Source organism: Zalophus californianus, chromosome X (assembly GCF_009762305.2).
Source record: "Zalophus californianus isolate mZalCal1 chromosome X, mZalCal1.pri.v2, whole genome shotgun sequence".
In the NCBI taxonomy this organism is placed as follows: domain Eukaryota; kingdom Metazoa; phylum Chordata; class Mammalia; order Carnivora; family Otariidae; genus Zalophus; species Zalophus californianus.
The window spans coordinates 95,569,039-95,588,121 of record NC_045612.1 but is presented as its reverse complement, the minus strand read 5'-3'; the positions used below and the strand labels follow the sequence as shown (position 1 = coordinate 95,588,121).

The following is a 19,083-nucleotide window of genomic DNA, read 5'->3' as shown; positions in this document are numbered from 1 at the left end:
CCAGGAGCTTCTAGCCCTGCTGCTCTGTGAGCTCATGGCTGCCCACTGGGTCTCACATCCTGAGGCAGAGCTGCCGATGAAGGAGCTGAGAAATTCCATGCCTCTTCCAAGAGTTTAATTTAAAACGACTTATTATGGATTCGAACATGAATGAACACAAGCTTTTTCTCGAGAAGGCAGAAATGGCCGTGCAGAAAGTTGGGAGATGGGTATCCTCTAGCTGCAAAACAGTATGGTTTATTTTTCTAAAAGCCAGAGCAGACCTCTGGATTCAGAACTGTCTAGATGCTTAACGGAATCAAAGACTCTCCCAAGAGGCAATTCTGAACATAAAACGATTCTAGGCAGTGCGGATTCTTGGTAGCATTCATGTGTGTGGAAATATCTGCAAGGGCTTAATAATAACAGTATTAATCATAAAATAGCAATGGGATAACCACAGTTTTTAACATTTGCTGCTTCCCAGGCCTTGAATGACTGCTGAGAATGTTGACATATTATCTATTTAAACCACTCATCAACCCTATGAAGAGGAAATCAGAGCCACGGTACACATGAAGAACTTGGAAGTGTACAATTGTTTTCTTGATGTCTGCCCAACCTACGTGAATCTTAGAGTAATTCTTGTCAATCACTTAGCAGTGAGTTACTGGCAAGCACTGGCAAGTTCCAGATTTTTATTGGTCAAACAGACTTAAAACTCTGGTTTTTAATCTAGTAAGAGTTGGTATACTTTTTTTTTTTAAAGAGAGCTCGTGAGCGAGGGTGGGGGGGAGGAGTAGAGGAGGGAGAGTGAGAAAAAGAGAGAGAATCCTAAGCAGGCTCCACGCCCTGCAGGGAGCCCAACTCAGGGCTCAAGCTCACGACCCTGAGATCATGACCTGAGCCAAAATGAAGTCAGATGCTTAACGGACTGAGTCACCCAGGCGCCTCTAGTTGGTACACTTTCTAATGGAGCCTATGAAGATATTAGAATTTGGGGGGAAAGTCTTCTTGTAAAGAGTACAGATGGTAACACAGAGCTTATGCTCTAAGATCACTTGTATCACACATTGACTAAAGAAAGGAAAAGCTGCAGGATCTGGGAGCCAGTGCATCGTGGCTGCATCTTCATGTCGTAAATTTTGTTTGGCAGTTTGGCTCCAACACATTAACACAGCTAGCTATGGGAATCTATGGAGATGGCATTTGCTTTTATTCTTTCCCCAAGGGTGGCAGTGGAATTGAGTAGCCATAATTGGGAAGGCTGGGTACATGTCGAACAGGGGCTCTCCACGGGGGATGTCAGACACGGGATGAGAGAGGTGGGTGTATCTGGAGAAAGCGTGTTCACAGCCTCCATTGCTTGAAAGAATTTTTGCAATTCCATATAATCTTAAAGGAGGGCATGAGCTTTCCTGTGCTGACCAAAAGTGTTTAAGAGTTTAAGAGGAAGAGTAAACAGCTCCAGTGACTTCACCGTTCCAGCATGATCTCTATGCTATAATTCTATGCACTCATGTGAAGTGAAATGTTGCTAAATTTAAAAAAAAAAAAGTGTGTTAAAGCGATGGGGTGTCAATTCAATTTTTAAAGTTCTGCCTTTGAGAGAGCAAAAGCACATGTGCCGTAGAGCAACTTCATGGCTTTTATCTTTACTTCTGGGATATATTTGTACCTTCGGATTGCCAGTGATTGGTGGTCATGGGAGAGCAGATTGTTTCAATTCTTGGTCCTTCCCTGAGGTCGGTACTTATACTACCCCGTGCTCCACTAAGAAAGAACAGCACTGATGTGTATCTCAAAGATAACTCAACCTGAAAACTGTCTGGCCTTTGGGGAGAATTAAGGGTGCTCTGGGGCAGAAGGTAGACATCAAAGTTTGGAAAGGGCTGGCTATAGATTTTCTTTTTTTCTTTTTTTCTTTTTTTATAGGGTAGATGCTGTGGGTCTCATTGAGAAGGTGACATTTATTTATTTAGATTTTATTTATTTATTTGAGAGAGAGAATGAGATAAATGAGCATGAGAGGGGGGAGGGTCAGAGGGAGAAGCAGACTCCCTGCTGAGCGGGGAGCCCAATGCAGCAGGACTCGATCCGGGGACTCCAGGATTATGACCTGAGCCGAAGGCAGTCGCCCAACCAACTGAGCCACCCAGGCGCCCTCTAGATTTTCTTCTACCAGACACTCAGTGTGCTAGAGCTAGAAATGCAAACACTTAAATCAGATTTGGCAGACACTCAGTGTGCTAGAGCTAGAAATGCAAACACTTAAAAAAAATTATCCTCACTGCTCTATTCTAACAGAAGTTGCCACGGGTCAGTTTTGCTAGCTGGTGTCCTTTAGTAGCTCTGTAAATTATACTCCCACTTGGATTAAGGGGAAGAGAACACATGCAGTTAATACATAAACTCATCACCGTAAATTTGTCCTGAATTTTACTGAACTATATTCTTGAGATACAGAATTGTGTGTCCCAGGATTCCATTTTTAACACTATTGGTTTCTAGAAGGTACCAAATCGGTCGAACAAATAGCATTTCTCGAGTTGGTGCTCCAAGTCGGGCACCATAGTGGGTGCTCCTGGAAATATACAACACAGTGGCTCAGTTCCTAACCTCACTCACCTGGTTGTGTGCTATCAAGATGACAAGATGGACACCTATAAAGTGCAAGACAGATGGAAACTACAGTCTGCAAAGTGATAAAAGTGTAGCAGTATTGATGGATTGGTTTTATTTTAACTCTTTGATTTTCACTCTTTACTCTCAGGGTTTGAAAACCAAAGAGCTCTAGACACTGGCTGTTAGGCGTGCACGGAGTCCTGGGGTTTGTGGCAGATTGGATGGTCCACTCTGATTCCTCTACATTTGGATGATGTTAATAAAATCATTTTTCAGGGGAACTTCACAGTTCAGAGTATCAGGTGAGGCCCAAGTCAGATACACAAAATAAAATGAATTAAACCAAGGAAAGCTAACTGATACAAGTTTATGGCGTGGTATAGTCAAAAGGACTTGGCCTGTGAGTCAGGGCTTTCGTTTTAGTTGTCTTGGTCACTTAGAGACTGTGGGACTTGGGTTAACACTTAATTGTCTTTGGATCTGCTGCTTCATCGTGCAAGGGGGCATGCTGATCATGCGGCCCTACTGGAGTTCTTACAAGTATTCAGTGGAGTCTACGAATGAAAATACTTTATAAAAAAAAAAACTGTAAAGCGCATTACAGATGTGATGATATTTTAATCTTCCTTGTTACATAAAAGTCAGGCACCATTTTCTTCCTCCTGCTGTCTCCAATGGTTATGTAATAATATTTCTTCATTCTTTTCTGCTTATGTTTTGAGGTCCTCCCTGAAAACACACCCCAGTGAAAGATGAGAGTCACCCCCGTTACCCCTCATGCCCCTCCTGTCAGTCTCGTCCCCTCCGTGGATAGTCACTCATGATTTCTCTCGCTGTTGGTTAGTTTAGGTTTTTGCAATTTAAGTGAATTAAGAAGAAAAACATGCCAATATTACGTTATTCCCGTTGTGTAAGGAAGGGACCATGGTGCAATCCCAAACTCGATTTTTTATTTACTATACCATTTACTTAAAAAAGTTTTTATGACTACCCTCTAGCATTGTGGAAGGTGTCTTTCATGTGTCTTTGTGTCTTTTCATGTGTCTTTGATCCTCAGGCTCTTTGTCCTGCCCAAAAGAATATGTTGACAGGTGGACACAGTGTGACAACTCTTCCTCTGTTGTATTGTCCAAATTTTCCCATTTCTTTCCCAACAGCCAAGCCTCAGTTCTCAGGTTGGTGGTGTCCCTGCTGCAGGACCAGAAGCCACCATTGGCTGAGCTGGCAAGTCAGAAGAGGGCTGGTATTAAACCAGATTTGGCAGACACTCAGTGTAGGCGTGAGGGTGTTCCAAGGATCCAGCCAACCCCATTGGATTTGAAGAGAGAACCACCTTGAATGGTCCGTAGAGTAGAGTGAGTTCTGCAACAGGCCAGATTGCTTGAGGAGAGTGTCTTCATTTACTTGAGGTCATGTGGCATCAAGCCTCACCTGTGGTTAAGGGCCTGAGCCATATTTGGGGGAGGAGCCAAGGGAAGGATCTGGCCTCCCAGGGGTTGCCGAGTGCTGCAGCCACTCCCAGGTCACCCCAATTAGGTGGCCAGGACTTCCTCGTGTACTCTGGTTCTGCCTCCTTGAGTGGGGTCTCCCCAGGGTCCCTCCTGGGCAAAGAGTTGTGCTGGTGACAGGGCTCTCTCAAGAGGCGGTGACTTGGTCTTCCATCAGAACCTTCTGGTGCCGCATAGACTGGAGTGTTTAACTGAGGCTTCGCAGTCTCTCCCTTAGTCCAGGAGGAGAGGGATGGCCCAGCCTCTCAGGGGCAGGCATGGTAATCGATGGGTCACCCTGCTCCCAGCTTTTTCTGAGCATCTGTTCTCCTGGCTCTTGCTGACAAGATGGGGCATGGGGACATGGTCCGGGCCCCATCACTGCTGATGGCATCAGAGAGGTCACCTGACCTGAGGTCGGCCCCTCAGGTTCTGTCCTCCACGAATTGGCAGTCAGTATGCAGGGCTGCCTGTCAGTCTCGGCTGGATGTATGAATCTGGGAGGTGCTCTGATGGGAGGCTCTTGTCACTGTAGAGACAGGTCCTCTGCACCAAAAGGGAGGGATGTGGTCGGTGTGCAAGAGAAGCACACCACAGAGCCCTTGCCGTGGGCAGCGGGAGAGCCTAGCTCTCCTGGCTCCTGTCCTCGGAGTTATCAGTGTCACCTGTACTGTCCCTTAAGATGGCTGTGGTCCTCGGGGAACTACCCCCCCCGTTCACTCCAGGTGGCTTGTATGGCTTTTCCTGGAAGCCACATGGCCCACGGTTATAATACTTTCTGATCGAACAACCCAAGGCAAAATGAGTTGGAAGAACAGTTGAGCAAAAATGACAATGCCCATTGATTTCCGGGACCAGAATATACCGTGGTGCCTGCTGGTCCGTGCAGTCCCGTGGCCACGGTCACTCCCAGCGCGTGCCAAGACTTTGGACGACTCTTGGCCTTGAGTAAGATCCGGTGGCTTCCCCCATGCCCGAAAAGAGTGTCCTTGGTCATTAGCTTGTGTGCAGGGCAGGGAGGGCTCAGCAGGTCTGGCCCCTTATACATTCCTTAAGGAGCGGTCAGCGGGCCGGTCACTTGACACAAACACCGTCCACCAGTGGGGAAGGAGTGCTGCTTTTCTCTGAGAAGCCTAGTTTTCTAAAATAAGTCACTGTTGGTGACTCTCAGGCAGGGGGGGCTTTCATCTGTGGCCTCTGAGTTGGGGAGGACCCAATTCCCCAGTTGTACTTTTCTGAGCTGCTGATTTGCTTCAGACCACAGCAGTCCTGTTCATTTCTAAGCACAAACTGGAAGCAATGCAGCAGCCCTTAATGCCCCTGCCACCCTTGACTGGTGGTTTGTCACCAGTCCTGTGTGCCTTTCCCATCCCGCACCCTCTCTGCAACCTCAACGTCCAAAGCGGAGGTGCCCAGTGATGTGTCCCAGACGAGACCTATTTGCTCTGAAAAGACTCCCTTCGAGCACACATAGTTATCCAGACCAAGCGCTAGGTGCCCCAGGATGTACAGAGTTAATAACACAGCCCCACGAGGGACTCATCTGTTGGCGGGGTGTGGGTTATGGGGATGCAGTAAGGTGTCCACAGAGGCTTGGAACGCAAGGTAAAATGCTATTCATAAGAGCCATGTGGAAAATCCAAAGCATGTTCAGAGGAGGATGAAATGATTCCTGTCTTGGGGTGTTGGGAAAGGCCTCTTGGTGGAAAAGGCATTTTAGTTGTGCTTGCAAGGGCGAGTAAGACCCGGCTGCGCGGCCATAGGACCGGGGGGGTGGGGGGGGCAGAGCATGTAGAACCAGCATGTGCCAGTCAGGAGCCAGCTCGCCAGTGGCGGCTCTGTCACCTCAAGGGCAAAAAGTGGATCTGTATTTGCCCCCATAACCATGACCAAGAGCTAATTATATAGCTTTTCTAAGGAGCTATGATGTAATTTTTTATAGGGAACAGACTTCTGGTGCAATGCACCATTACTAACAACACCTTTTTAGATACTTTCTTTCTTTTCACTTCCAACGTATGTCAGGTTTTTGACAGAATTTTTGTCTATATGTGGAAAAGTATGAAGATTGCCTCTACAGCTTTTATAAATTTATCTTTAACCAGCTTTACTGATTCTTAAAATCAGCCAGGATTTGTGACTCCAGGTGAGACAAGGTCGAGAGTGTGTTTGCCTTGGGAAAATAAAAGTATCATAATAATAAAGCAAGCGCTCCTTCAGGTGCCATATCCCCCTTTAAAGAACCCAGCTCATTTTAGTTGCAACCTCATTACGCTAAACAGGTATTTCTGTTGCTCTTCATGTGGCAAAACTATGTGACCTATCACTTCCTTTTGGAGATCAAAAGAGACGTAACTCGGAGTCTGGGAAAATGGTTTCCCTGGTTCCTGTGTTGCTAATACACCTATTCATTCATGTATGAAAATCCAGGGAGATAATTGGCTGGAAAACGCACAAAGTTTCCAGGACAATAGTCAGGATTAGAATGACTTTTCAGGCAGTTCTGCCTTTCCTGCTGGCTTCCTATCCATAGGACTTCTGTCCCATGGATGCATCTGGAGACACTGTGGGAGTGCCCAGAAAGCTGTTTACCTTCTGTTGTCACACTTCCCAAGGCAACCCACTCCATTTTGGGCAATGCCTATTATTAGAAAGTTCTTCCCCGTATTGAGACAAAAATCTGTTTCTCTATAACTTTCCCCAATACTCGGTTAAATATAGACTTTTGAGGACTGACCTAGAAACACAGGCACCACATCTAACACTGCTTCCACAAGAAAATGCATTCGGAGTGCCAAACAAGTAATGTGTAAATAATCTTCTGGAGCACAACCCCATTCATAAGGGGGCGCATGCCTGGTAGCGGACACGGGAGGCACTCGGCAGGAAAGGGGAAGGGAGGAGACTGGTGCTCACAGGGTCAGTCTGTAGAGTCCATCTGTTCACACCCCTGCCCTTCCCACATTTCCTGCATGTTGACAACTAGAAAGTACCTACAAAGTTTCTGGAAATTGGTTCAGAATGCTGGTTTCCTCACAACCCATCCTTAAGAAGCACCTAGGCAGCATAAAGAAAACCTGGCTTCTCTGTACATGGCTCCCCTTCCTGGACCTCAGCCCTTGGTTGCTGGCTAGCATTGCTCACACTGCTGTGGGACACAGACAGTCGTGGTGGCAGGGGATGTGGCCCTCGAGTTGGACAGAAGTGAATTTAATGGTGGGCTGTACCCCCTTATTAGCTTTGTGACTTTGAGCAAATTGCCAAACCTTTCAAAGCCTCAGTTTTTATTTTATTTTATTTTTTAATTTAATTTAATTTAATTTAATTTAATTTAATTTAATTTATTTATCAGAGAGAGAAAGCGGAGGGAGGGGCAGAGGGCGAGGGAGAGAGAATCCCCAAGCAGACTCCCCAATGAGCACAGAATCCAACTCATGACCCTGAGATCACGACCTGAGCCAAAACCAAGAGTCGGTCCCTTCACCCACTGAGCCACCCAGGCGCCCTACAAAGCCCCAGGTTTTTTAAAGGCTGTTTTTCATCCGCAGAACAGAGATTAAGGATAAATGTGGTGAAGCATGTAAGGAGCACAGTACTGCTCAATAAATGCCATTTGCCAGGGGCGTGTACACAGGTAACTGTTCGTGGACTCTGCCCTTAGTCTGTGAAGGACGATCACATCCCCTTGGCAGGCTGTGGGGAGCGTGGATATGTCGCCACCGCGCTGGCCATAACTTTGGGTTGCAGCTGCTTTGACAGTCACAGCTTCAGAGCGGGTTTCCCTCGTACGTATTTCAACTTTGTGGTTTTTTCCCTCAGGGTGAGACCCAGAGTACTTTAGTTTCCTAAACTTTTCCCAGAAGGTGCTATGGTTTTCCGTGTGCATGCCAAGCTTTCCTGAGTCTTCAGGTCGGTCCTCGTGTCGACTTGTGTGTGAAGTTTGTGATACTTGACATTTCTGGCTCATCCCAACATGTCCATCGGAGTGTTTCTTCCCCATCCTGGCTCATTTAAAGTATCAAGCTGTAGCTTGGAGCAGAACATGTTTCCATTTCTATAGATTTTCCTGCTCGAAAGGGGAGAAATAATGGACAGCATGTTTAAATAAATCAGTGACTATGCCCGCAGGTTTTAATTTTTTTTTAACTGTGGCAGCCAAATTCTCAGGGTGGAGCATCAACCTGGCATCATTGCTAGGATGGATGACGCTGGCTTCTGGGCTTTTCTTACAGAGGAGGCAGGGGCAGAGGGTTGGGGGAGAAAGAACCTTCTCCAGGGTGGGCTACCTAGGAGGACGTTAAGGGAAGGCAGTGGTTGAGGGCCAGGCCTTTCAGTGTCTGTTCTGCCATTTAGTGCTGAGGACCTCAGACAAGTGTGATAGGATTATTAGGAGACTGAACTAGACAAAGCATTAAAGCACTTAGCAGAGTGCCCAGCACACAGTAAGCACCCCCTCCAGTCCTCCCCACCCCCCCTGCACCGTTGTACATATTTTTTATTATTATGTTAATCACCATACATCACATCATTAGTTTTTGATGTAGTGTTCCATGATTCATTGTTTGCGTATAACACCCAGTGCTCCATGCAGAACATGCTGGTATAAGCACCGCTCATTCTCTTGACTCCTAACCATTAATTGTTGACCTCACGGAGTTCTAGGATGGTAGAGCTTCGAATTACATTTCCATTGGTAGATTAGACCTAGCTGTTCCCATGCTTTCTCATGTAGTCCCCCTGGTGGTCAAAAGCAGACATTTATGAAGCAATGTGCCAGATTAGAAGCGAACTGGCCAGAGAACAGGTTTTTAATCTGAGTGCCACCACCTGGCCCTGTGCGAGTCAAGTCCACTATCTGGCTTCCTTAGTGCGGGCCAGTGACTGTCGATCTCCTGGCGTCCAAAGCTCACACTTGCCTATCAGCCTGTCTTCTTGTATTCAATCACATAACAAATATTTACTGAGTCCCTACTATGGGGCAGGCATTTGTCTTGGCTTTGGGGATTCATCAATAAAGCAGGCAAAATCCCCTGACCTCGTGGAGCTTAAGATTCATCTGGGGAGACAGACGAAGCAAGTAAATCCACGTGTTCGGAGATGGTAAGTGCAGTGGAGAAAAACCAAGCGGGAAAGGGAGTAGGGCATGCTGGAGAGGCAGGGTTCTAGTTTGAAACCGGGTCATGAGGGAAGGGCTCATTGAGGAGCAGAGACTTGAAGAAAGGAGGGATCTCTGAAGTCCAGGCAGAGGAAAGAGCGAGTGCAAAGTCCCCATGGCAGGAACCGGCCTGCAGCCAGAAGGCCCGTGAGGGTTGGAGCCGAGTAAGTGACGAGGGAGCCACGGGAGGTCCCATCAGAAGAACCAGGGAGGGATGCAGGCCAGGGTGAGAGTGCTGGCTCCTGCCCTGGGAGGTGGGATGTGTAGAAGGCTTTCGAGCAAACGAGTCATATTGTCGGACTCTCGTTTGAACACGATCAGCCTGGCTGCAGTGTTGAGAACAGAGCCATGGGAGCAAAGGTAGAGGCAGGGAGAGATGCCACGGACGGTGGCTTGGCCCAAGTGGTAGTGGTAGAGAGGGTGAAGTATCCTCTTTGTGCTTTTCTGAAATAACTGATTTTTTTTTTTTTTTTGCCAAGAACGTGTGTTACCAAAGTTAATTTTTTTTCCTGCAATACCCTATCCCTATTAGACCTCTGAAATTGTCCCTGTGTATCTTATTTGTTGGTGGTATCACATAGGTGTGTGGTGTGGATATTTGAGTATTGAGAGTAAAGTTAATTAAATCATGAATAGAAGTGAGGTGGCTTTTTTTTTCTTCCCTTAAATCATCTCAGGAGAAAGTTAGGACCACTGAAAGAAGACCATGTTACTCTTTGTATAAGAATCTTGTTATTCAGTGCTGCTTACCTGTTTCCTCCACAGGTTGTTTGACTCATCTAATGATAGGCCCTCTTCTGGCATTATGTCTCATCAGTGCCAAGTTCATCTGAAGAGAGGCATGAGCTCCCCCAAACACCCCACCCCTGGACCCCCCATCAACACATAGCTAGATCGAGCACAGGCCTTCAGGGATCACCTTACTGTCTATGTTCTAGCATCTTCTTGTTGACTTTACACATGTATGTATGAGGTGTACATATCCCTGGAGGACTGTGGGTTTGTTTTTGGTATTTTGGAGATGATAATCGTATATAGAAATGCTGCAAAGAAAGTTTTCCCTTTTGCAAATAATGGAACTCCTGGAAAGCTCAATCTGTTCAACAACATAATCATGATAGAGACATGTGCTCTTCAGTCTTGGGCTGGCATTTCGGTTCACACGTATGGAATCGCCGATAGGACTGGTTTATCCATGTTCGTTCCCATCCAGTAACCCCCAAGGACACAGCCCCTGGAAGAAAGCTGAATTCGAAGGTGAGAGATTGCCACTAAGACGCATTCTGCATTTATTGAACTCCCATCCTGTGCTCATCATGGGCACAGAGACTGGCTTTCGAATTAAAAATTGGGAACCACACTCAGACAAGCAGTGATTCTATTAAATGTGCATTAGGACAGAATGTCTGAACGACTTGTTGTCTTGGAAGATTGGACACAAGATGTGGGTGAGTGAGGCTTTGGTGGATACAGAGGAGGTAAAGAACCTGATTTCCTCCCACAAGACTCTTCAAATCTTGACACACACACACAATTAACAATGCAGGCCAGGGTAAATGTGCAGTCAGCAGAAACTTTCTGTCAACAGGCATTAATAACGCAGTCGTAGCTCTTGTTTAGAAGCTTTACACGGACACGATCTTCTTTTAAAAAGCTCTCTTCTTATTAGTGTGGAATTTGATACATCTTTCCACAGCAGTGGTCCGGTCCTAGGTCACTCGAGGAAGGGAAGCATAGGAAGGGGTCTCTCCCCACAGCACTTCCTTCAGTTGCTCAGCGGGCCACCTGTTAATGCCGCTGATAAGGCTGGCCCTTGATGCTCCCGGCACTCACCTGCCTCTTCGTGTGTGTCAGCTGGACCAACAGCTTTTAAATGCGAGTAGATCAACTTGGGGGTTCCACGGAGGAGGTGTGGCATAGAGGGAATCCCCCAGATATTAAGCTTCTGTCACTTTAGCCACTACAGCTGGTCCTGGTTTCTAAGTACACAAATCTCCCCATAAGTGGCTTTGCTGTCCCAATTCTTCGTAAGCGTTCATCTGTATGCCATCTATTTATATATCTGGGTCATCAGTGAGACGAGAGGTGTGAGCTACGTCCAGACAGTCTCATCCTCTGGTTTGTTGGCTTCTTTCTTTTACGAGCTCTTAGAGGCTGGAGGTTGGGGTAAGACACTCCGCGGTGGTGTAAATCACAAACCTAGGTCCTGTTTTGAACATTTTCAGGAAGAACTCAGCAAGACTTACAGATGAAAAGTAATGCCGAGAAGCTGCCCTTAAAATTTCTCCCTGAGGGTACCTGGGTGGCTCAGTTGGTTAAGCGGCTGCCTTCGGCTCAGGTCATAATCCCAGGGTCCTGGGATCGAGCCCCGCATTGGGCTCCCTGCTCGGCAGGGAGCCTGCTTCTCCCTCTCCCTCTGCCTGCCTCTCTGCCTACTTGTTCTCTCTCTGTATCTCTCTGCCAAATAAATAAACAAAATCTTTAAAAAAAAAATTTCTCCCTGATACAATGGAACATTTCTCAATGTGCTAATAAGCATGGAGCGAAATTCTCTTTTGCTTCTGGGGCCTTTCTTTGTGGATTTTTTTTTTTTTCTTAAGAGGGAGGAGACCTAAAGTCCAGAATCCTTTAGAGTAATATACAGGAAATACAAAACCAATTCAGGGCTGCCCATTCTTTCACATTTCCTAGTAGGATATACAGAGTCCCTAATAACATGTTTGGAAATTTCCTGTGACACTTTGTTGAATAATGGAATTAAGTAGAAGGTGGAACCGGTTGGGCTCATTTGAAGGGGTTTAGTAATTCAAGTAGTGAAAGGCTATTTGACTAAAGTGGTCTTGATTATGATTTTAGCAGCTGTATAGCCCTGACTTTTCCAAGAGAGCTCCATTTCAGATGTCTCCACCATGTTCAGAGCCAGTTTTGAATTCAGGAAGTGCTGCCAACATATTGATCAATTGCCACCACTCCCTGGGCATCTAGGACATTAGGGATTATTCAGTCTTCAACCAGCCATCTGCTTGAGCCCCTCCCCAGCTAGCCTCCCCCAGGCTGAGTACAAAGCCCAGCCAGCATAAGCCCTTGGGGAACACTATTGACCAGTGTGGTCTGCATCCTAGGGAACAGTTGGGTTTGATCTTGGCCCTTCTGAGGACCCCTGGGCAACTCAAAGAAACACATAAAACTTAAGCACTGGAAGGGCTCCTATAGATGTTACGGGGGCAAGTCCTGTCATTTCACAGATGGAGAACCAAGCCACAGATCTGCAACCTGACTGGCTCAAGGACGGAAGCCTTGTTTGATAGACTTTAAGCATTCCTGGAACCGTTGCCTGTGACACGATCAGCTGCTTAGCTAAACATGTGAAGAAAGGCGTGTGGTGAGCCCACAGCAGGAACTGGAATTCCTGAGTTTTCACAGGGCTGTTCAAAGCCCTTTTCATATTTTTAGAAGCATCGATGTATGATCTGTTTGACAGCGTGTACATCAGACCCTGGCTGCTCACTGTTAAAATCCAAATAGAAGCTAGAGTTTTTGACAAATCACTCTGGGCTCATGACCTAGCTCCTGGAATTTGAATTCTGTGAGTTGGCTATAGGATGAAGTAATATTTAAATATAAAATACAATTGTAGTGGGTTTCCTTGGGTGTGTAAAGGAAGAGTCCTGCGTCTGCCCATCGGCATATATGGGGCCCATGAATTGTGCTGACCTTGTTTCCCATAAGTCTTTAGGGGAATAAAAAAAAAAGTCTCTTTCTTCCATGTCTCCTACTCCTGTCGGCAGCCACCTTCATAGACTTGTCCACTCAGTTCTGCATCTCCTCACTGTTCCCCCAAATTCCGGCATCATCCCCTGACATTCTAGTGACTATCTTCCTCCAGCCTCAGCCCCGTCCTTCCCCCGCATCCTCTGCTTCTGTTTCCTGAGACACATCTTTCCCTCGGCTGTCACTTCTGGCCTCAGCCCTTACCTGCATCTCTGACTCGCTCCCAAACTGTGGTCTCACCTCCACGAGTGCCTTCGGAACGCTCCCCAGGTGGCCTTTGGTCACGTCAAACCCCATAGAAAACAGGGCCGGGACCAGACAAGTCTCTGGGTTTCCTAATGGTTCTCAAACCCAGTTTTAACAAATCAGTGTTTAAGATCATCCCAATTCTCTCCCTCTTCTCAACTTCCCTTCCCCTTTTAGAGATCGCACTAATCTCCCTCTCTTCCACACATAGAAGAGTTGAGTTGGCTAACAGATCTGCCTAGAAAAAAGCAGCTCAAATCATAGGTCTTACCACTCTTAAGACGACATGTCATCTTCATATAAAAAAGGAAAGCTTGTTGTTACGCTAGTGACCTTAGGAAATCTTTGAGCGTCCGCGTAAAACGGCAATGCCTGCCCCCCTGGGTGTTTTTCTTTCCTTCTCTTTCCCAGAAACCACTTGTCACCTCAGAAAGCTGGTAGAATGATGGGCATTGAGTCCAGAGACGAGCCTACTTGCCTACTCCCACTGCTGACAGTTTGTCAGTCACAGGGAGAACCTAATAAACTTCCTGGTGCTTATTTTCCCAGTGGGCACTTCCCTAAATAGATTTGCGAGTGAATAAGCATGTCAAGTTGCAGCTTCTGATTTGGTGTCTCAGAATGTTAGAGCTGGAGGGGAGCACTGGAAATCAGGTTTTTCCACCTCCTGATCTTACAGAAGAGGGAACCGAGGCCCAGAAAGGTTAGGTGGTCTGCCCCAAGTCACACAGCTAATTTGTGATCAACTGCAACTTGAAGCCCTGGGATCCTAAGTCCCAGCCCAGAGCTCTTCCCTTCACCTACATTTTAAATAAACACACTGGCTCTCCTTCTGCCCCTCAGCTGGACTGGGTTCTCAAGCCCACTGGAAAACCCCAATCAATTCTGCCTCTTAGCCCAACCCCGTATTTTCACAAATAACTTGTAATAAAATCTTAAGTTGTAAATACGACAGATTCACACTGTTACTTCTTCAAGTTTAAAGAGAAAAAACCGCAATGTGGCGGAAATTGCTGGTTTGTCTACCTTTCCAGTTGCTTTGTCTCCCCGTGTACAAAATCAGGTCAGAACACCAGGCAAAGTGCCCGGCCCCGTGGTCTCCTCAGCATCATGCTTCAAGTAAGAGGGGGCAGAAAGCATAATTTGCTTGGCTGCTTCTTAAAAATCTAACTTCTGAGGACCCTGTCTTTTAATGATTTAATTACTGCTTTAATTATTATTTAATTGTATTTATTTTGATTATGATGTGGATGGAGTTTCTGTGTCATGTGGTTTTTCTGAGTTAGAGAATTGTCTGCAGTTGGGCCGGAACATTTCACAGTGCCTCTGCATGGAGTTGCCAGGGGCGAATTAACTTGGAAGCCTTTGGGATGATCAATCTGTGGCTTCTGCCTAACCTGCTGTCTAGCTGAGATTTCGGCCTACGATTTCTTCTGTGTGTTTCTTCAGGCTGGTCTTTCGTTCCTGTACTTTCTATCCCAGATGGCTTCTTAGGATGGGGTGCATTCGAGAGAGCTGGTGCTTCTCTAATTCAGTTTGTCGTGGTCTTTTTTTTTTTTTTCATTGCATAATACATGGGTTCATGAACCCCACCTACAAGAACAGATACACATTATGCCAACAGTGAGCCAAGTGCATATTTCGTATCTCATGAAATTAAGGAAATAAAGAGTACATGGACTTGGCTCCATCAGACCCAAACCTGGCACAGCCTTTCATGGGCATGAGAGGAGCTACAGCTGCTCAATCAGAAGGCTGTGGTCTGTGGGCAGGGGAGGCAGTGGGTTCCAGTGAAATGCCCGTAGGCATGTGAGAAAGACAGAAGCACCGTCTCCCTGGCTCCTCTCTGAGGACCAGGACGCTGCAGGGACGATAGGGAGACTTTCCAGCATTAGCTGTGTTGACCTGGCAGGGGGAGCAAAGGACCACACAGATCGCTGCCATTGCTCCCCCAGAATCTACTTCTGAATGACAATGAACCTCAGGAAACCTCTTCCAGAGCATTTTGGACACCCCATGCAATATTGGCCAACCTACCCATAGTATCCTTGCAATGCGATTTTAAGGTAATGTGAGCCATCACATTCTCTAGTTCTGGTCTACAATTTACGGTGCTACCATTATAGCTTTTTCAGCCTCCTCACCAAGCCTAAATCAGAGGTAGCCGGAAGTACTCTACTACCCACATATTCTGAGCTGCACTGGAAGCACACAAAATGTCGAGCTGCCACGAGAGGCTGGGAATGAGAGGAGACCCTGAGCCTCAGCCTGGCTACTGCTGGCGGGTACAGGGCCTGCCCTCCTGGCTCGTAGTTGACATGAGAATGGGTGAGGTGGCGGCAGCACCTTTCCCAGACCACTTGTGTGGGCTCTGACCTGTAGGCTCTGATCTGTCCCCTCTTCAGCCACCCTGTTGGCTGCTTGCTAATGGAGTCTTCTGAGAAAGAAGCAAAACTTCCATGAGAAAGCTAAACCAGTGACACACTGATGGGTTTAGAAATTGCAGGGCTCTGAGGAGCTCAGACACAAAATTGCTTTGGTGAGCCCTGAGCCTATTCATGGCGAGCAAAAGCAGAAGAAGCATGTCAAGGGAACGCGTGCCTTGCTTTTCACCCTGTGGGTGCTTGTAAAGGTACACGTAGGGGGGAGTGTGCGCGTGCGCATGTGCGTGTCTGTTGACAGGAACCAAGAAGAAAGTCACACAGTGTATAACAATGACTTTTGATTTTGGCTTGTCTTTGTAGGTTTCTTATCCTTGGCGAGAAGCATTATTATAGTAGACAAAATGAGAGAAAGCACGAGTTTGTATTTTATGGCTCTTCAGCCCTTGGCTTGTAGTTTTTTCCTTCAAGCGCCTGGCGCTTTTGTCCCATACTTGACCCAAGTCCAGCCCAACCTTCTTTCCCTTGTCCAGTTCATCTTCTCGTCTTTGTCCTTAAGCATTGTGATTTCCCCTAGATGACAATGCCTGCTCCGGTTGGCCTTCGTACCATTTCTGATAGTTCCTCAGAGAGCTGCAGAGAGTATAGCAGGTCGACGGCTAGCAGGAGGCTTCTTGTCCCTTCTCACATCTAACATCGGCTGTTTATTCATTTGCTCAGTGGACATGTACTGGACATTGACCATGTGCAAGACACACATCTCCTGCCCTCAAGAGGGTCAGAGTCCTGGATGTGCATGCGAGGGGGATAGGGCACCGCGTGACAGTGGCATAGTACAGAGTAAGTTCTGCGTAAGGAGACTGGGAGGAGTAGGCACGGTATGCCGTACAAGTTAAGGATGTAGACAGGTAGTGATCGGAAGGGGAGGAATTCTCACCAAAAGGATCATCATCGAGCCAGGGCTGAGAAGCAGTAAAGCACAGGGAATACGCAGAGAACAGCTCAGTTTTACTGGAACTACATAGAATGCATAAAGAGGGAGGGAGATGAGGCTGCAGAGGCGGGTTCGGTGTGCTCAGAAGGCCTTGTGTAGGTGGGGTGCGGCCTTCCAAACACAGACTTGGGCCATCAGGGATCTCTGAGTGTGAGAAGAGCAACATCGGAGGAGGGCTTTTCTCTCTGGGCTGTTCTTAGATTCCTAGCAGACAGGTGCTGGATGGGGCCCATCTATGCCAGTCTCCACGTCATTAGGAGAAAGAGAGCTCCTTAGAGGATGACTGGCTTGGTCTAGGTCAGGATCCTGGATGGCTTTTCTCCCACACAACGTGGTACCCACAGTGTTGTGTTTCTTTGCTTCCACTGACAATCTTTAAGAGGTACCTTTGAGGTCTGCAAAAATAAATGTTAACGTAATTTACATTTTATGAACATTTTAACAAAGTTGATATTGTAGGTTTTGTACTTTACCTGAGACTGCTGTCCTATAATGAAGCCATGGTGGCATTCAGAGAAATTATTTTTTGAAAGGAGAAAAGGGATCAAAATGTTAATACTGTTACCTTTAAAATCCAGATTTGGGTTAACTTTGATATGCTGCATATATTTATTGTGGTAGTAAGTGCACTGTATGAAGTGGCTGGTCACAGAAATCTAAGCCATCAGACTCTTCTCTTCGGTCACTAAAGCCAATGCATCCTAACGACATATGTCCGAAGCGTTTTGAATCTCGGGGTGGGGGGCAGGGAGCAGTCACATGAAAAAGAGCAAGTCTGTAGAGGAGATGTGTCTTCAGCCTAAACAGTGCCTGCCTTAACTGAATTCCTGGTTTTGATCAGTACATTGGCACTGTGACACTTATAGCATTAGGCAGATAATGCCTAATGTATAGTGGGAAATAGGTAGACGAGGGAAATAGGTAGAAGTGGGAAATTGGGGACGAGATTTTTCTCTGGTTCCATTTTAAAGCCCCTCACAATACCCACCCGACGGAGAAGTTTTGTAAGTATGTGACAGTTGAAGGACTCTTTTATGAGGCAGATGTTCTAAGACCCAGAGAAGTGAAATGGCCGTGTTTGGCACTGTATAAAGCATTGAGACATAAAAGATAACCCAGGCACTCTCCCTTCTCCCTAATATTCACTGCGTTCTCACCCCTAATGAGTGGAGAGGTGAATCTTAACTTTTGCTTCTGGTGACTGAAAAGCATTTTATGTTTCCATTTTATGCTTCCCTGTGGCGGAAGAAGGCTGTTCAAGGGAGCTACTTTCTTTAGCAACCACCAGGTGTCAGCAGAGGCCTTGAAACTCTTGGCAGCCTCTGGCCTTGGTTTTCTTAACTCACTGAGGCCATCCCCCAATGGAACTGTTCAAAGGCGATAGACCTCCCCTGGGCCACCTTCTCCTAAATATTAGTGTCAAACGCTTTCTCCTCAAGATCGCGTCACATTCATTCGCCTTCCCCTTACAAAACTAGCACTAGTCTCTCAATCTTTTTCTGATTCAAAGCTTTTGAATCTGCCTTTCACGGTGATGGTTCTGCAGAGTAGAGAGGCAACTGGGGTGGGGGTAGGGGAATATCACCAAGCTCTTGCTTTTCCTGCTGATCCCTTCCGCCAAATGGGTGGAGCATGCCACACAGAGAATCAGCCTGATGGTGGATCTTGGTGGCTCCAAACTGCGGGGGTTTTCGGAGTGTACAGGAGAGAGGGCCAGGCATCTTCACTGGCCCCACCGTTTGCTTCCTCGTGTAGCGCATATTTGGGAGTGTGTTGATGGACAGGGGAGACCTTGGCAAGGTGGGTATTGATTTGTACCCTACTGCTTTGCTCCTGTTTCTCATCATGCCTCCTCACTTGGATGGCCAGGCTGGACAGGAAGCTGAGGCATTTGCTATAGGACATTGGGTGATAGGGTGGGACAGAACTTGGGAAAGGGCTTCTTTGGACACCCACGCTTCTTTCGAGCCTCATGAGGTGTCAGAGGAGGTGGCATTTAGGGGGCTGTCCGTTTGAACGAGTGGCTAAGCTACTGGAAAACTGAAGTCGAGACCAGCTGGGAGATAGAGACACAAAGTCAACAACTGGCTTTAGCCGCTGAAGCTGCTGGGTCGTGTGGCCTGCCAGGGGTGGAGGGTAAAGCACAGCATGTAGCCCCAAGTCTGTTCCCTAAAGTAAGGGCCTGAATGATGCAAGGTCCTGTAGTTTAGACATGCTGTGGCGATTTCCTTTGGACTGATCGGTGGGATTTGCCAAATCGCATTATTGCTAATTCCAAGAAAGCTTCAGATTCTTCTGTTGTTTTATATTGAATAAAGCACTGTAAATAAGGCAGTGTATCAATAGGGATTCAAAAATATTTTGAATGTTTTGCTTTTGTAGAGATTTTTGTTCTAACAGGGAAAGAAAATCATTTTGCTCCTTAAAACATCATGCAAAATGTCC

At 46.7% G+C, this 19,083-nt stretch overlaps 1 protein-coding gene across 1 annotated transcript in view; it reads left to right on the top strand.

Moving 5' to 3' along the window:
* The window catches only part of TSPAN7 (tetraspanin 7), a 128,637-nt gene that overhangs the window by 82,507 nt on the left and 27,047 nt on the right, over positions 1-19,083 (top strand). The window lies entirely within an intron of this gene.